The sequence below is a fragment of the Cupressus sempervirens genome, chromosome 7, assembly GCF_028749045.1.
Source record: "Cupressus sempervirens isolate cs-2001-9-10 chromosome 7, ASM2874904v1, whole genome shotgun sequence".
In the NCBI taxonomy this organism is placed as follows: Eukaryota; Viridiplantae; Streptophyta; class Pinopsida; order Cupressales; family Cupressaceae; genus Cupressus; species Cupressus sempervirens.
Window position 1 is genome coordinate 792,145,635 of NC_143124.1, and position 18,197 is coordinate 792,163,831.

General features: G+C 36.7%; 1 pseudogene; it reads right to left on the reverse strand.

Moving 5' to 3' along the window:
* The window catches only part of LOC149549725 (L-type lectin-domain containing receptor kinase SIT2-like), a 100,814-nt pseudogene that overhangs the window by 50,736 nt on the left and 31,881 nt on the right, over positions 1-18,197 (reverse strand).

An 18,197-nucleotide genomic window follows, 5' to 3' on the forward strand; every position in this document is an offset into this window, starting at 1 on the left:
CCACTTATCAACATCAGCTAAGGGTAAAGAGAAAGTGGTTTGTTCGGGTCCTTTTGTTCCTTCACTGTCATCATCATCAATAGATCCCAAAAAACTACACTATGAAGAAATGGATAAATTGATGAAGGAATTTGATAGAAAATTTAAGTTGCACCGCAAAGGGGTAGGTGAGTACTTAGTCTCCCTATTTGATCCCCTACTTTCTCTGAAGTCTCATGGAAAACTGACTTCTACCAAACCATATCATGTACATTTTGTCAAATCAAGTGGCACACCTCCAAACTTAATGGAAGACATTAGTCAATAGAACATTGACATCTCCTCCCACCTACATGGGAAAGGCTTTGATCTAATGAAAAAGATGGGATACACAGGAGATGGTCCCTTAGGGAAAGGGAAAGCAATCATAGAAACTTTGATGGCACAGTTCAGGTCCAATAAATCTAAAACTAGGGTAGGGTATGATGGAGAAGACAAGGCACAAACCTCCTCTACCTTGGCATGGGTACCCAAACCAAAGGATAGTTATACCCCGGTAGCTATTGATGACATACATAAGAATTTGGTCCTCTCCAGTTCACATTCTGTAGAAGAACCACCCCTAAATACCTCCAATAATGAAGATGATGACGATTCCACTAAGTGGGAATTTGAGTCACTATCTGAGGAATCTCTCCACAACAAAGAATGTGATGTTGTCCACATACCCACCCCTGACAGTTTGGCTACACAAAGAACAATTCAAAGTCAAAGAACCACTTCTCCAAGAAACATAACATATCAGGGTGGCTTAAAAGATGATGAACACATTGAAGGATTTCAATTTCAAACTTTATTCCCTGACTTCTTTCTAGTGGAAGTCGAAGATGATTACTACGAGCATCTCGCAAGCTCTACTTTCCCTGACACTCTAGAAGAAGCCCATGTCATAGATCTGATGAATATAGCATATGAGCCATCTAACGAAGCTATGTCTTTAAACCCTATTGAACCCTTCCCATGCTATGAATCATTTTCCCTAGTCCATCCCGAGCTCATTAATTGGGATACAACTAAACCCTATCACCTCCCTCATTTTGATACCGATCATGAAGATTTCATTTACCTTAATGTGGTTGAACCATCTCATTAGAAAAAATTGAAGAACAACATATGGTTGGGTTGGGTATCAATCACCTCAGTCACACTAGGATAGGGCAAGCGTACCACAACTTTCGTAACCACCACCAAGTTGTGGCTAATCTTGATAAAAAAATGGAAACAAATAGAAGTGACGTATCTCAAGGTGAAAACCCAACTGTGGCACTTGCGGATGGCGTAATTGATACCTTACCTAAACATTCCAAGGAGCAATCTTCTATTTTGATTGAGACTATAGAACTGGTCAACACTGACACAAAACAAGAACTAAAGGTCATTTATTTAGCACAATCTTTGAGTCCAGAAGAAAGGAGGGCATTCATTGACTTCATCAAAGTAGGACATATCAACTTCGCATGGTCTTATGTGGACATGCCCAGCTTAGACCCAACCTTAATCCTCCACCATCTTAACATCTCTCTAGAGCTTAAGCCGGTCAAATAGAAACTCAGAAAGGTGCATGCACATATAGCTCTATTAGTGAAAATAGAATTGGAAAAATTAATTAGTACTAATTTCATGTGGCCCTTAGCATATGCATCATGGATCTCCAACATTGTCCCAATATCAAAAAAGAATGGCAGCATACGCATCTCTATCAACTTCCAGGATTTAAACAAAGCATACCCTAAAGACGACTTTCCTCTCCCTAATATCGACACCATTATCGATCTCACAGTAGGCCATTACATGTTTTCACTTATGGATGGTTTTTTAGGCTATAATAAAATTAGAATAGCACCAGAAGATCAAGAGAAAACAACTTTTACTTGTGCACAGGGCACATTTTTTTGGAATGTAATACCCTTTGGGTTAAAGAACACTGGGGCCACCTATCAATGGGCCATGACCACTATCTTTCATGATATGATGCATATCTTCATGGAAGATTATGTGGATGACATTCTTGCCAAATCCAATAGTCGAGAAGAACATCTTCCCATACTGGCCAAGATATTCACCTTCCTTGAAGCATTTAAGGTCAGACTCAACCCCAAGAAATGTGCTTTTGGCATCAAATCAGGCAAGCTCCTAGGATATATTGTCTCAACTAAAGGGATAGAAGTTGACCTTGAGAAGGTACAAGCCACTTGGTATGCAACCTCCAAAGAACCTAAATTAGTTATGCTCTCTTCAAGGTAGGCTTCAATCAGTGCGCCAGTTCATTTCTCAGTTGACAAAAAAGTGCATACCGTTCACACACCAGTTACATAAAGACATAAATTTTAAGTGTGATGATCAATGCTAGAAGGCCTTTGAAACGCTTAAAACCTATTTGATGAATCCACCTATGTTGGTGCCCCTAGTATCGCACAAGCCATTGCTATTGTATATATATGTAACGGATAAGTCAATTGGAGCTCTCCTGGTGCAAGAAAATGACCAAGGAAAGGAATGAGCCATTTACTACATCAGTCGCACCTTAGTCAACTATGAGCTTAATTATTCTTTCATTGAAAAGGCTTGCTTGGCCATAGTTTTTGCCTCCCAAAAACTATGTCATTACCTCTTGACGCACAAAATTAAGCTCATATCCAAGATTGATCCTCTCAAATACCTTCTCAACAAAACAACATTAATGGGTAGACTGGCCAAATAGGTTATGATCCTAAGTGAGTTTGACATTGTGTATGTGGATAGGAAGGCAATAAAAGGACAGGTCATTGCCGATCAACTGGCAGATGCACCTATAGAAAGTTCCTATCCTATTTTAGTCAACTTCCCTGATATGCACATCCTTCAAGCAGAGCTAGTCAAATGGAAATTTTATTTTTATGGTTCCTACACACACCATGGGTCAGGCACAGGTATTTTTTTCATCACACCACTTGGTGTTACCATCCCCAAATCATACAAACTGCTCTTCCCTTGCACCAACAACATGGCCGAATATGAAGTTTTGGTCTTGGGTCTCAAGCTAGCTTTGGAATGGAAATTGACAGCTTTAGAAGTTTATGGAGACTCCTAGTTGATCATCAATCAAGTTAATGATACTTATTAGACAAAAGATGAAAAATTGTTTCCTTATAAACATATAGTTGATGCACTCAAGGCGTGTTTTGTTCACATTACATTTGAAAAAATTCCCAGAGACAAGAACATAGTAGCATATGCTATGGCCACCTTGGCCTCCTTACTTTAGCTCCCAAAACAACATGAGTGGTATGAGTTCCTAGTGGAAGAGGTGGTTCAACCCATGTTTACTCAACTCGATTCCCTTATTGTTTTCCATCTAAACACCTCTGATTCCCTTTGGTATGATCCCATTATCACTTAACTCCATGACAACACCCTTCCATTTGACATCTCACGTAACCAAAAATGAAACTTCATTCCCCAAGCCTCCCGTTACACCTTGGTGGTTGATACGCTGTATAGGAAAGGTCTTGATGGTACCTTATTTAGGTGTCATGAAAAGGATGAATCTAGAGTCACTTTACAAGAATTCCATGTAGGGATTTGTGGGTCACACTCTAGTGGGTTCACATTAGCCAAGAAGATTATGAGAATGGGCTACTTTTGGCCAACCATGGAAAATGATTCTATTGATTTTGTCAAAACCTGTAAAAAATGAAAAATCCATGGAAACCTTGTTCACGCACTAGCCCAAGAGCTAAATCCTTTAGCCATGCCATTGCCTTTTTATCAGTGGGGTTTTGATTTGATTGGAGTCATCTATCCACCTTCCTCCAATGGGCATAAGTGGATTATCACTGCCACTGAATACTTTACCAAGTGGGTCGAACCAGCGTCACTTGCAGACTCTACGGGAAAACAAATCTCCTCTTTTATTCTCAATCATATCATTTGTTACTTTGGCATACCTCATGCAATTCTCATAGATAATGCCTTGTATTTTAAAAACCAAATAGCTGATGAATTATGTGAAAAATTTCACATTATACACCATTCTTCATCTATTTATTATCCCCAAGGCAACGGCCAAGTAGAAGCTACCAACAAAACTATCATCAACATCCTCAAGAAAATAGTCAATGATACTGGAAGGGATTGGCACTTACAGTTATACCCCACCCTTTGGGCCTAGAGGACAAGTGTTAGGATGCCTACCAGCTCGACACCCTTCTCTCTGGTTTATGGCTATGAGGCCATTCTCCCTTTAGAAGTTGAGATCCTATCCTTAAGAGTTACTCTTCAAGATGTCCTATCAGATAAGGATTAGAGAGTGGCCCATCTAAAATAGCTAGAGTTGTTAGAGGAACATCAGCGTACGGCCCATGACCACCTCAAAGTGTATCAGAATAGATTATCATGGTATTATAACACAAAGGTCAAACCTCATGTTTTTCAGACTGGTAACCTAGTTCTTAGAGAAAACCCCAAGAACCAAGCAGCAAGAGAAAAGAAAGGGAAATGGGAGGCTAATTAGATTGGTCCTTACCTCATCACAGAATCCTTTGGGAGTGGTACTTACCAACTTTCAGATTGTGATGGTACTAAATTAGCAGAACCTATCAACAACATCCATCTTAGGCAGTTTTATGTCTAAAAGCTTTGCAAAAAATCAAAAATACCAAAATAAATAAATAAATAAATAAATAAAATTTGGTAAAAAGAAGTGAGAACGTCACTTTTGGTTTGAAAAGGGGCAAGAGATAGCACTTTTAGGCTTCCCTAAGCAACACAAGGCCTTCAGTGCTGAAAAGGGATTGCAGTTGAATGGTTGATTTACTATCTCTAAGACACATTTTGGTTCTTTGTGGCTTCCCATTGCAATTTATAGATGATGGGAATAAGAGAAAGGGGTAGCATTTACAGTTGAATTATTTGAGGTATTTGTTTATCTGGGGTTAAGAAGCTAGCATAGTCCATCAGGCTGGTATTTGATCTAGAATTAATTTCATACATACCCCCCTTGAGAAACATTTGTGGGTTACAGTTCTAAGATCTTTTGGCATCAAGAGTGGATTCACAGCAGCAAAAACAACCAGTATGGCAACAATAGCAAGGCAAGGGAAGCAAAGCTCATAATGACAATAATAATAACAATAACAAGAGCGAATCAAAACCCTTTTCCTTGAGTGAATGTACACAGTAGTGGAAACAGCTAGTATGACAACCACAATGGGAAGCACCACAAATTCTGCAACATAGAGAGTCTAATTATGTGCTGAGATACCATAGACATGAATTGTAGAAAAATCAATGCACATCTTTGCCATCCACCTTGTCCAATGATCCCCCATACTTGTCATAGCCGTCAATCAACCCATTCAACATCATAACCTCCTTCATTGCCTCTTTAGGTACCTCACATGGTCCTGGTCACTCCTACAAAAGTGCAAAAATTTTCCAAAAATGTCAAAAAAATTCAAAAATAGCTTAAAAATACCAAAAAAAATCTAATTTTTTTCCAAAAATGTCAAAAAAAATATTCAAAAATAGCTTTAAAATACCAAAAAAAATCCAAAAATATTCCAAAAATACCAAAAAAAATTAAAATTGGCCAAAAATACCAAACAAATCTAGAAATCTATCAAAAATGTCAAAAACAATCCAAAAATCATCCAAAAATTCACAACTAGCCCAAAACATTCAAAATGGGGGCAATTCCTATCAACAACACCCCAAAATTCCTCTCAATTTCTCAATTTGGCTACACAACAAGACAACAGCTCCCAACACGCCCTATTAATATAGAGAAAAAGCATGGTAATTTCCTAAAACATAATTCTAGGCTTAGGAAAATCTAGCACAACTTGGATAGCAAAAGAGATGCTACAAAGCTGACCATCGCCTTCCTTCCATGTGGCCATTATTAATGTAAATCAAGAAGGATTTTTAGTCTTATTTAAGTTGCAGTGGCCACGATTAGTCTAGCCTCCTTCAACAAATATGTCAATGCTATCTTGAAAGTCTAGATATCTGTCGGACTCTTTCACCCTCACTCAACCAGAGGTACAGAATAAGTAGGCATAAGCATGTGAGCTCGGCCTTCCCCTCTAGTGCCTTTTTCAAGGCCCATGCATCCTTTTTGGACCCCTCCAGTGCCTTTTTTAGGCCCAAAGTGCCTTTTTTAGGCCCCTCTCGTGCCTTTTCCATTGCCCAAGCATCCTTTTGGACCCCTCCAACACCTTTTTCAAGGCCCATGTGTCCTTTTTGGACCCCTCTAGTGCTTTTTTAGGCCCCTCAAATGCCTTTTTTGGCCCAAATGCCTTTTTATAGGCCTCATTTCATCATTTTTCAAGACCGTCTTTGTCCTTTGGGCCCCCAACATGCCTTTCTTGGGTTAAATTTTTTTTTTCAAGGCTCTATTTTGCATACTTGAGACCCACATGTCCTCTTTTGGGCCCCAACGCCTTTTCCTAGGAGTCAAAAATTCTCGTCTTGTCACACCCCTAGAGAAATGTCCTCCTATTGGCATTATTATTATCTATACTAGTTCTCTATATGCACACAAACATTATTGCTAGCCTGTCACATTTATCCTCACTCTACGGATGGTATTGTTCTTATTTTTATGCGAGTTAAACCGTTCCAGCATTTATCTAAAAAACACAAAAACATCCAAATATTTGCCAAACAAATCACAAAAAAAATTAAACATTCTAAAAAAATTACAAAAACATTTAAATATTTACAAAAATTAAAAAAAATCCAAACATATTTCAAAAATATCAGAAATACACATGACAATGCATTACAATCAACATCAGTTGCCACAACAACAAACATCAACTTTTTATTCCCCTATGATAGCATTAATTACATTACATCCCAAAAATATCTAGTGGATTATTTATTCTGGCTCCTCAGAGGAGGTGGCATCATAGGATGTCCGATTAATGGTGTCTCTTCTAGCCTAGCTCCAGATGAAGAAGCTCCTGTGTCAACCCCCAACGTGTCCATACTACTTCCATAGGAAACCTTCTGGCACATAATTGCACGTTTAATAGAGCTATAAATTCTTTATCTATAAACTGTGTCTCCCATCGGTCCTCATGTGGGAATGCCTAATAATAATGTCCCATCCAATAAGAAGCTTTTAGATCCACCTTGGCCATCTAGTGCATTTCCACGAACACATTCTCCACCAACTTGCTTATCCCCTGTGTAGTGATCGCTTGTTGGGTCGCATCCTGCTCCTGTTGCATTTGATCAGTCATCATTCACCAATGCTCCATGTTTTCTTTTGCCTCACCCAAATGCTACTACAGTTGCCTCACCTTTCCCTCACTTAATGCTAACCGTTCCTGCAACTTCAATGCCAAGGTGTTCGCCTTCACAATTGCTTCCCTAAATGACTCAGATTGTGATTGCAATAACACTAGCTCATTCTACGTGCTCTCCAAACCTACTTGCGCCATCTTTATTGATTCTTACAACTGCTATGACTTTGAGCATTCAACCCGTATTCTTGCATCACTTCATTCCGCTCGTGCATGTTCTACACGCAACTCCATCTCTAGTGATTGCACCCACGCCCACTCTGCATCTATCATTCCTTGGAGTCACTTTGCCTTTGTTTGTGCTCCATCCTCCTAAGCTTTCTCCATCAATCCTAGCAAAAATATGACCTCCTTCTCTGCATTCTTTGCTTTTCGTCTCTCTATCGCCAATAGTTTTTGTAATCCTTCCACGTCCTATGATGCTTGATCACTATCCCCCACCTCTAGTTGCAGCTCCCCCACATTCACAACACTCGTTCCCCCCTTCTATTGACCCTCGTCCTAGTGTCTCAAGACTAATCCATTGTAGCATTCCACTCAGTACTTCACCACCACTAACACCTTCCACATCCTTTGCAGTCTCTCCCATAGACTTTTCAAGAGACTTTATTTCCCCCACTTCCTCCTCTGCTTCTGACATACTCTTTGTCTTTTCAGACGGACTATCCTCCACCTGCATCTTTGGCCCATCATCTGCCACCCTTGCAATACCTATTGTGTTATTTTCCTCGATAACATCATTAGTGCTGACAAAGGCATGTTGTTCATCTCCATCCCTACCCCTTCAGGTTGCCCAGGCCTTTGCTCAGTTTGGCTTGTCTCACCTGGACTAGAAATTATGACCTAGAGTTCTGGTTTCTCCATCCCCTCCTCGGAAGATTTCCTAACACATTTTTCTCTACACCCTTGCCTCATCCACCTCCCTTGGTTAGCATCCCCCTCTCTTTATGACTGATCTGGTGAGCCCGACATACTTTCACTTGCACAATTCCCACAACTTCTCGATGTCTCCAATAATTATGTTCTACTCTCCACTTTACCTTGATTCATTATCATACTATCTACCTCCTTATAACCATCATTCACCTGAGCCTCATTCTGCACCAGTCTTCCTCGTATCCACTCTCTGCACCCTACTGCACTGGTTCCTAGTACATTTGACCTTCAGATCTGACATTTTGTCACCCAAATTTCTACCAAAGCACACCGCCCACCTGATTCTGCTACTAGATCACCGCTGACACATCCCACACCTTTTCGTCCACCTAATACAACAAAGTTACTCCCCGACAGACCTAAATGAAACAAACAAAACATCATGACACTATTGCACACAACTGGAAGCACGCCTGGTTCACACATAATGGTTTTCTATGCTATCATGCACTTTTAGTATCTTGATGATGTGTTCGACTAGAGGTACCGAGATAAAGTCACGATATTTTCTTGGTTTTTCACTGCTTACTTCCTATGATCCTTTGGTTTTGCACATTACTGGCGTCCACTTATAAGAGCCTCCTCTCAGATGGAATGCCATGTGTACCTCAACCAATTTTGTGCATTACCTTAGGTGAGGTCTTTTACCTGACATATGACTGGTTGGCGTGCCTCTTTTTATTATTGTGTGGCTATAGCTTTTGTTTCTTCATGATTGTCATGTTTTCTTGTACATTGTTCCTCTTTGTTGGTACTTATCGGCATGACAAAGTATTCATATCCCCATACCTAAGCTAGTGGTGGTTGTACTTAGTCACTTTTATCACATGCTCTATGATGAAAATTAGTTTGCCTTTCTTTAAAAAAGTGGTAGTTAGTTGCATTCATCTAGTTTGCATTTTTCATCTTGGGTTCCTCATGAAACAAATGGTTGGTACACAATTAGGTTATAATTTATCAACATCACTCAACAATTTCACGACTGGTTATAAACAACACGTGCAACACCATCAACAAGCGTATGAGCACTCATGGAATTTTTTTCTTTCACTTCATCCACACCAACCTTACATGTCATAAATCCATCATCAGATTGCAGCACTACATTTGCTGCCTTGCGTGGTTTTTGAAACCCAAACAATCTCATTTAACCACCTTCCATTTTCATCTAATTCATTGCATCACCTTTTCTCATTTTCCCTCCCTTCCATTTCCCCATTTCATCCATTCATTTAGTGGCTTTTGAATTGCACAAATTGACACTCCAACTTAGAGCCTTTGAATCTCAAACAATTTCATCACATTTTCATATCATTTCATTTCATTTTATATTCCATTTCATTTTCATTTCTTATCATTTCATTTCATTACATTTCATTTCATTTCAATACCTATTCCATTTCATTTCCTTACATGTTATCACATCTCATTTCATTTCATTATCCATTTCATTGCATTTTATTACGTTCATGTTACCACATCACGCTTTTATTACATCATCAGTACCATACCCTCTCTTCTAAATCGTGATCCATCTACATTAATCATTCACATATATATACACATCCACATCCACTGCCACCATAATCCTCAACTTAGGATCATCACATGCATACAAAACTCCATGATATAACAAGTGCACAAGTCCAAACATCAACAAGCTTGAATTTCTCATAAATCAAAAAGATCGAATCATCAACATCAAAAGGTCATCAACATCAACATCAAAAGGTCGTCATCATCAACATAAAAGGATCCTCATCATTGCTGACCTACATGATCAGTCCATAAAATGAACACAAAAGCTCCACAAATCAACCCCATGTCACACTACATAAATCATCTGTCTATGTCTAATCTAAAAGTCCTTGCTCACTAGGGGCACTCATCCCATCTTGAACACTTGAAAAATGAACAACAACATCAGTTTTTCATCACAAGTGATCATCCTACATTGATCAAATCTCAACATCTAGCTATTCAGCTAATGGTTCTATCTTGAACTAGTTATTTGTCTACTCTGTACCCTGAGATGGACATGTCAGTTTTCCCTACTCTATATCCCGAGGGGGGCACTTTTTCTATCTATCAACATTACCTGATTGATCCTACACATCACTTTGTGACTACACATTCCCTATCAACTATTCTCCTCAAATATTTTTAGAAACAAAATTGGAACATCCCTATTTTGCACATCTATTTTTCCAATTTCATTTTTGAGGAGGTAGTATACTGAGGCATCAAAGTTTTTTGAAATATATCAAAAATGTCCTACCACAATCAAATTTCAAACATCAAATCAAACTGGGGCATCCAAGTTGGGGCATTAAATTTTTTGAAACATAAAAAACGTCCTACCCCAGCCAAAAATTTCAAACATCAAATCTACCAAAACCAGGGTATCCAAACAAAACTATTGCAAGACCAAATCAACATCACAATCCAATCATCAAATCAATGATAATCAAATCATCAAATCAATGAAAATCAAAACATCAAATCATTAACGATCAAACATCAAGCCATCAACAGACAGAGACCACGACAATGACAAAATGACATAATATCATCGAACAGGCATCCAATCATCAAAATTTGACATAAAATTAGAAAATCAAGATAGTCTTTGAACCAATATGCTTTGCATATTAGCTCAAAGAGGGGCATTTGTAGACACCCAAAATTTGGCAAAGACTTAAATTATGCAATCTTGATCAATCAAGACCAAATTAAAGAGAAAATCAGAAGAAACACAACAGACTTTTAAATCAAGTGTCACATCAAGTCATTAATCACCTATCAAATCAACAAGACCTAAATCAACTTTAAAAGAGGAAGAAAACAATTCAAATTCATAAAATAAAATGCAAAAAGGGAGGAAGAAAAAGACAAAGTGTTGAAAATAAATCATTTAGTAAATCAATAAAATCATTTTATCCTCACAAGATGAAAATCTCCCTTTTACCATTCAAAAGAATTTGAAAAGTCCTCATATTATCCCCAAAACCAAGTTGGTTGGACTCTTCCTCTTGGCCTTTTATGAGATATTTTGAGTTTCACTTTCAAGCCCAGTCAAAAATGAAAATCCTAGTTATTACCCCAACCCCCTTTGAAATCCTATAAATAGGAAGGAAATCTAAGAGAAAAGGGACCCAAGTTTTTATGCATCTACACTATAGGCATATTTAGACTCATTGTTTTAGCTTTATCATTATAGTGATTTCATAGCATTGTTAGTATCATTTTATGTCATTTAGCATCATTTCGTATCATTTAGCTTCATTTATTGCATATTTAGCTCATGGCATGATCATTTCAAGAGCATTTCCAAGAGTTGCATCTCACACATAATCTGCATTATAGTCATAGATCTTGCATTCTTCATCATAGATCTGCATTTTTAGCAATATCCCATTCTAGAACTGTCATTAAAGGCTAGTCTGAGAGTTGTTTTAGTGGTTGTAGTTAGAGAGACATGAGATGTTAATAGAGATTACTTGTTGTTGGTGATATTTTGGGTCTAGCATAGCTTGTCATCAATCCATTTTCTTTGTACGTTAAAATTTCATGAATACGCATTCTTTTACCATGTACAATTACTTTTTAACTTTTTCCACTATCTTTTTTTGTATATAATTTTTTGTGAGTGCATACCTACACATACTTTTCTTATATTTAATAATTTGCATCCAACTACTGAAATCGTAACAAAGTTTGACATACTTCATCAATTCAACAACCTTGTTGTAAGAAAGCTTTATGCCATCCATGGAAAATAGGCCCTAACCATGTAATGAGGATCATCTTATGTGATATGTCCTCTTTGCAACACAAAATTTAATGTTTATTGGAGGAAGTTCATTGGTGACCCATTGTTTTTGTAGATGTTTGTACCTAAAGGGTACATTAGAGTCACATTTATTGTCATCATCATAAGAACATGATGCCCCTTGAGCAAGGAAAAATATCATGCACTTATTGAATTTCTTTTTGATATTTTGACCTCAAGTCGATCTCCTTGATTTAGGCATACTAAATGTATCAGTTTCTTCTTCCATTCCTACATTTTCCTCCCTCGAGGAAGACAAATATGACAAATACCTATTTTCCAGTACCTACACTCCATGAAATAAGAGAGATAGGTGGCAATGAGAGATATTTTACAAATGGTAAAAGACATTAATCTATATGGGGTGTACTGACTTATACTTGATGATCCATGAGACTGAGTGGGATGCTCATGAAAGGGCTTCATATTTATGTAATAGTAAATCAATTGTTATATGTTAGCGAAAAAATTCATGACACATATACTCAAAATTACATTGAATATTAACATCACATATGAATTATAAATAGTAAAAGGTATATGACAAGTTAATCAAATTAATCATTGATCTATCAAGAACTTAATATTGAATAGCATAGGTATTGATCACATAACTGTACATTTCATCCTTCGCATTGATAATCAAACCCCCCTCCAATGTTATCTAATCAAACCCCTCAGTCATTGATATTATTCTTCATCCATCTCACCATCAGGATCATCTTTGTCATCAACATTGTCACCATCACTATCCTGGTCATCATCATCATCATCCTCCTCCTCCTCGTCATCATCATTGTGATCAATAGCAACATCATTTACATTACGAACATCATCTGCTTAATGTTTATCTGCAGACATGGTTTCAAAAGAAAAAATTGGTGTAATTAATGTGTCTATCTGTAAAAACATTGGACATGTTGTACTTAATGTTTGTATCTGCACATATAATTTTAAAAGAAATGTTTTGTGTAATTAATGTGTATATCTGTAAAATATTGGACATGTTGTACTTAATGTTTATATTTGCACATATGGTTTTGAAAGAAAAATTCGGTCTATTTATGCCTCTTCATTTTGATTTTGTTCAAGGGAAGCCCATCAATGGTAATAGAAAACAAGAATGTATTTTCTAAGAGTTTACAATTGTTCAACAAAATTAATGTTTTACAAGAAAATGCACCTGAAGAATTGCTAGCTCTGAAGCAAGAACATGGTGTCGATATTAGATCTACCTTGCTAACTCCTAATGGATTGGGCTATCATTATTTGTCCCCATCACATTCACTTTGATAGTCATGTTACGGAGGTGATCTCACCTAGTTCATCCTTATGAATTTGAAATCCTTAATCATGATCTTGGGTGCTCAAATTAATGTCCAAGACATTTGTGCCTTAGGGCCCTATTTTATCATCATTTGGAAGGGCCTCAATTTCAACCACAAAATGTCTCTCAATATGTTTAGAGGTTTGGAGGTAATGTCATTGTGGTAGAGGCTTCTGAAAGGGAATAAGCCTCATGATTATGGCATTTAAAACAAAACAAGAACTTGCTTCTTCAACTCCTTTCACTCAAATTTTCAGTGAAGTTATTCTTCAACATCCTTGGTTTTCATTGATGGGCCAAAATATGGAGCCTTTATATCCAACCATTCATTATAAGTTGGGGAATGCACATCATGATTAGCATGCAAGTGATGCATCTGCATATGCAATTTTATCATGTTGAAAAACTGTATTTGATTCTGCTAGCTGGGAACAACTAATTGCTCAAATTATTTTCAATTGAAAAATTATTTCTCCGTCTTCAACTAGCCTAAATCCTTGCTTCTCCTAGTTGTAGTGTTTCTCTATTGTTATATATTGTATAATATATTTTCAATTTCTTTCTCCATGTTTTTATGATGCTTAGAAAAGCCCATATCATCTTAGGATAACACTAAGGAAAGTGGTTACAAATATATGAATTAAAAACTCAAAAATGATTTCAATTAAATTAATAATTTGTGTGTATGATGTCATTTAATGAAATATTAAACCAACTAATCATCATATACTTATAACGATCAAAGTATGCACAAAGTAAGATCTTGATACATACAAATTCACTAAAAAATAGAGGGAACAAAATTCAAATAGGGAGTCATATAGTATATAAGTATAATTATGAATTAAACATAATATCAAAGAAAACCTTGTTTACAATGTAATATCATTATGTGTATTTTGTTAGTCCACACCAAAATCAATAGCAAGACAAAAGGAAAGAGAATAGCATACTATTAATTTTAAAGATTACATTAGTTTTATATGTATCTCATTCACTCGGAAGACTTACTTGGAAAACCTATGTCCTGCATAAAGTTTTGAAAAAGGAAGGGTCCCAATAGGCCATATCCAAATACATAACGATATCGAACAACTCTCAAGATATAGCCATGTATAAAAACTTAAAAAAAGAGTTGAACAAAGAGATTGCCCATGCTTACAAACCATTACTTTCAAACCAGTTTTCAATATGAAAGCACCCATAATTAAAATTGGAACTAGATACTTGGGATCCTTGTAGGTAGACTCCAATACATGCATGGTTACATCCTTGGCTTCCATTATTGGGCCAGCATATGGAGCCTTCATATCCAACCATTCATTATAAGTTGGGGAATGCACTTCATGCTTGCATGCAAGTGATGCATTTGCATATGCAATTTTATCACCTTCAAAAAATTTATTTGATCCTGCTAGCTAGGAACAATTGATTGTTCATTTTATTGTACCTAATTTGATGATAGTTCTACATTAATTTGTAATCAACTCAGCTAATCAGAAACTAGACCAATTTAATTGGGTTATGCCTTGTCTCTTTCTAAAAATATATATCTACTATGATATGTTTTTGTAAAATTTCTTGTGAACTCTACCCATTTTTTGTGGTGTTCATTATTTTTGTGCAATATCTTGAGGTAAGTCACTTAGCATGGGTTGAGTGAGTTTAATTGTTCTAGTATTTGGATTCTGGAATATGTATGTAGCTAGATCATTTTTGGTAAAGTTGATTATTCATTTCATTGTACCTAATCTGATGAAAGTTCTATAGGGATTTGTAATTAACCTAGCTAATCAGAAAGTAGACCAATTTAATTGGGTTATGGCTTGTTTCTTTCTAAAAATATCTACTATAATATGTTTTTATAAAATTTCTTGCGACTCTGCCCATTTTTTGTGGTCTGCATTATTTTTGTGTAGGATCTGGAGGTAAGTCACTTAGCATGAGTTGAGTGAGTTTTATTATTTGGATTGTAGAATATGTATGTAATTGAATACTTTTTGGTAAATTTGATTGTTTGTTTTATTATACCTAATCTGATGACACTTCTACAAGAATTCGTAATCAACCTAGCTAATCATCAACTAGATTAATTTAATTGGGTTTCGCCTAGTTTCTTTTTTAAAATATCTTCTATGATATGTTTTGTAAAATTTTTGCAAACTTTACCCATATTTCATGGTCTGTGTTATTTTTGTGCAAGATCTTGAGGTAAGTCACTTAGCATGGGTTGAGTGAGTTTTATTATTTTATTATTTAGATTTTGGAATATGTATGTAGCTGGATCATTTATGGTAAAGCTGATTGTTCATTTTATTGTACCTAATTTGATGATATATCTATAGGAATTTAACTGGGGACTTATGGTTTGTGTTTTTCTAAAAATATTTGCTATGATATGTTTTTGTAAAAAGATTTGTGAACTCTACCCATTTTTCATGTCCTGCATTATTTTTATGCAAGATCTTGAGGTAAGTCACTAGCACAGGTTGGGTGAGTTTTATTGTTTTATTATTTGGATTTTGGAATATGTATGCAACTGGATCATTTTTTGTTGTTGTGAGATAATATGTAATAAGCACCTTAAAAGAGATCTTTCTGACTATATAAATAGATACATGTTTAAAGGGAAATATAAAGACATACATGTTTACAAGGAAAATAATTTTTTTTTACATGCGTACCTCTTCTCACCCTTGAAGAAAATCATAGAGCAAGGGCACATAGATCACAAGGGCAACACATAGTAATAAAATTGAAGAGCAAGGGCACACCACGACAATGAAATTGTAGAGTAAGGGTAAAACAATGAAATGCATAGGTCATGAGGGTACAACAACCAAATGCATCGATCACAAGGGCACGACAACGTTCACAACTCTCCACCCTCGTTCAGAGCTCTCCACCTCTTCCGCGTGTAGATCTTGACAATGAAAACAAATGGAAAATGATTTATGTCTTGTTTTCTTTTTTTTCTATTTATGCTCGCGGGGGCGTCATATTGTGACTCCAATGTTGATATTGCAATGGCGTTGGGGAGAATTGCAAAAAGAACAACATGAAAATTACCACAAATTATGCAACCGTTGCAAATTGTCGTCTCAATTTGACCCCAAATGTTGTAGTGCAAGTTTAGATGGAAAGGTGGATGAAGGTTTGTCAAGATTAATGAGTGGCTTTATTAATCTTGAGGTATAATGGAAGAAGTAGGTGATGATTTAGGAGTGGAAGTAGGAGATGAAGAAACTTGAATTTCCTTGTGTATCCCAGTGATCCTTATACTGTTGCATCTATTTCTTCAAGCACAAGCCCAAGCATGTTTCCTCTTCAACAAATTCAATGTCACCACCCTTTATCAGATTGGAGAAGCTTCAATCTTCTCCAATGCAATCTGTCTCACAAATAAATCCCAACACATATTTGGTCGCACTTTGTATCCTCGGCCTTTTAGAATGAAAGATCCCAGCTCAACAAATGGATGCTCATCATTCAACACAACCTTCGTATTAGCAATACTTCCATATACATCTGATCCATCATGCTACGGGTAGGGGATGACATTCATCATAACTCCCAGCAAAAGAGTGGTGAAAGCTTCAACGCCTTCAATATTTGGTTTGTTTAATCTCTCCACCATTGGCAACCAATTAAATCATCTATTTGCTGTCGAGTTCGATACCCGAAAAAGCCCATTGTTCAAAGACATTGACAACAATCATGTGGGCGTGGATCTCAATGATATTAGGTCTATAGAGTCTGAGCCTGTAGGATACTGGATTGATGACTATTTCCATCAATTAAATCTCAAGAGCGGGTAAAATTATCAAGCTTGGATTGACTATGAAGATGCTCAACAACAATTGAATGTTACAATGGTAGAAGCTAGTTCATTTCGACCCAAGAAGCCTCTTATCTGTCAAGATTACAAACCTTGCAGACATTTTGATGAAGAAATGTATGTGGGTTTCTCTGCAACTACTTCAACCGATGTTGAAGACCACTGTGTACTTACTTGGAGCTTCAGCACAAATGTGTCCTCACCCGATCTTGATTTATCTCACCTTTATTCTCTTGCTTGTTAGTTGTATATTGTCCTTGATGCAAACTGTGAATAGGCGGCAATACCACATTGAAAAGTCAATTCAACTCTTTGCATTTATATATCAGCTTAGACAATAGTGAAGTGGTGGAAACTCATGTTAATAAATGTTTACCTTATCATAATGTTGGGTTTGAACCGTAAGTAAAGTAAATGCTCTTACGTGGATATTATTATGCCACTTGGCAGAGGCGCATTACAGATTTCAAAACACTTTGACTTTGGAGACATTATTGAAAACACTTCGAGCATCACCTAGATCCAATGAGTGCTAAGTGTTCCATTTATTCTCATGAGAGATGGATTCATGTTGAATCACTACTCATGAAACATGGGTCATCGAGTTTGACTCAAAATCACACAGTTAAATCCTGATATTCACATCACAATTTGACTAGCTGTGGAAATCATCTCCTACTTTTCAAAGGCAGTGTTTAGTTTGTTCCTCCCCAAACCCTACAACCACCGCCATGACAAATTAATTTTTTTTGAAGTTCTTCTTGAGGAATGAGATTGTGGGTTTATGATATATTGTAAATCTTCCTTCTTTAGACGAATCATTTGGTAGTGTTATTGTAGCATCCCATGCAGTGGTTGAGAGGTAATATGAAGTTTAAAGATTCACGGGAAAATCAGTAATTATTGTGGTTTTGTCAATGCTCACATATGCTA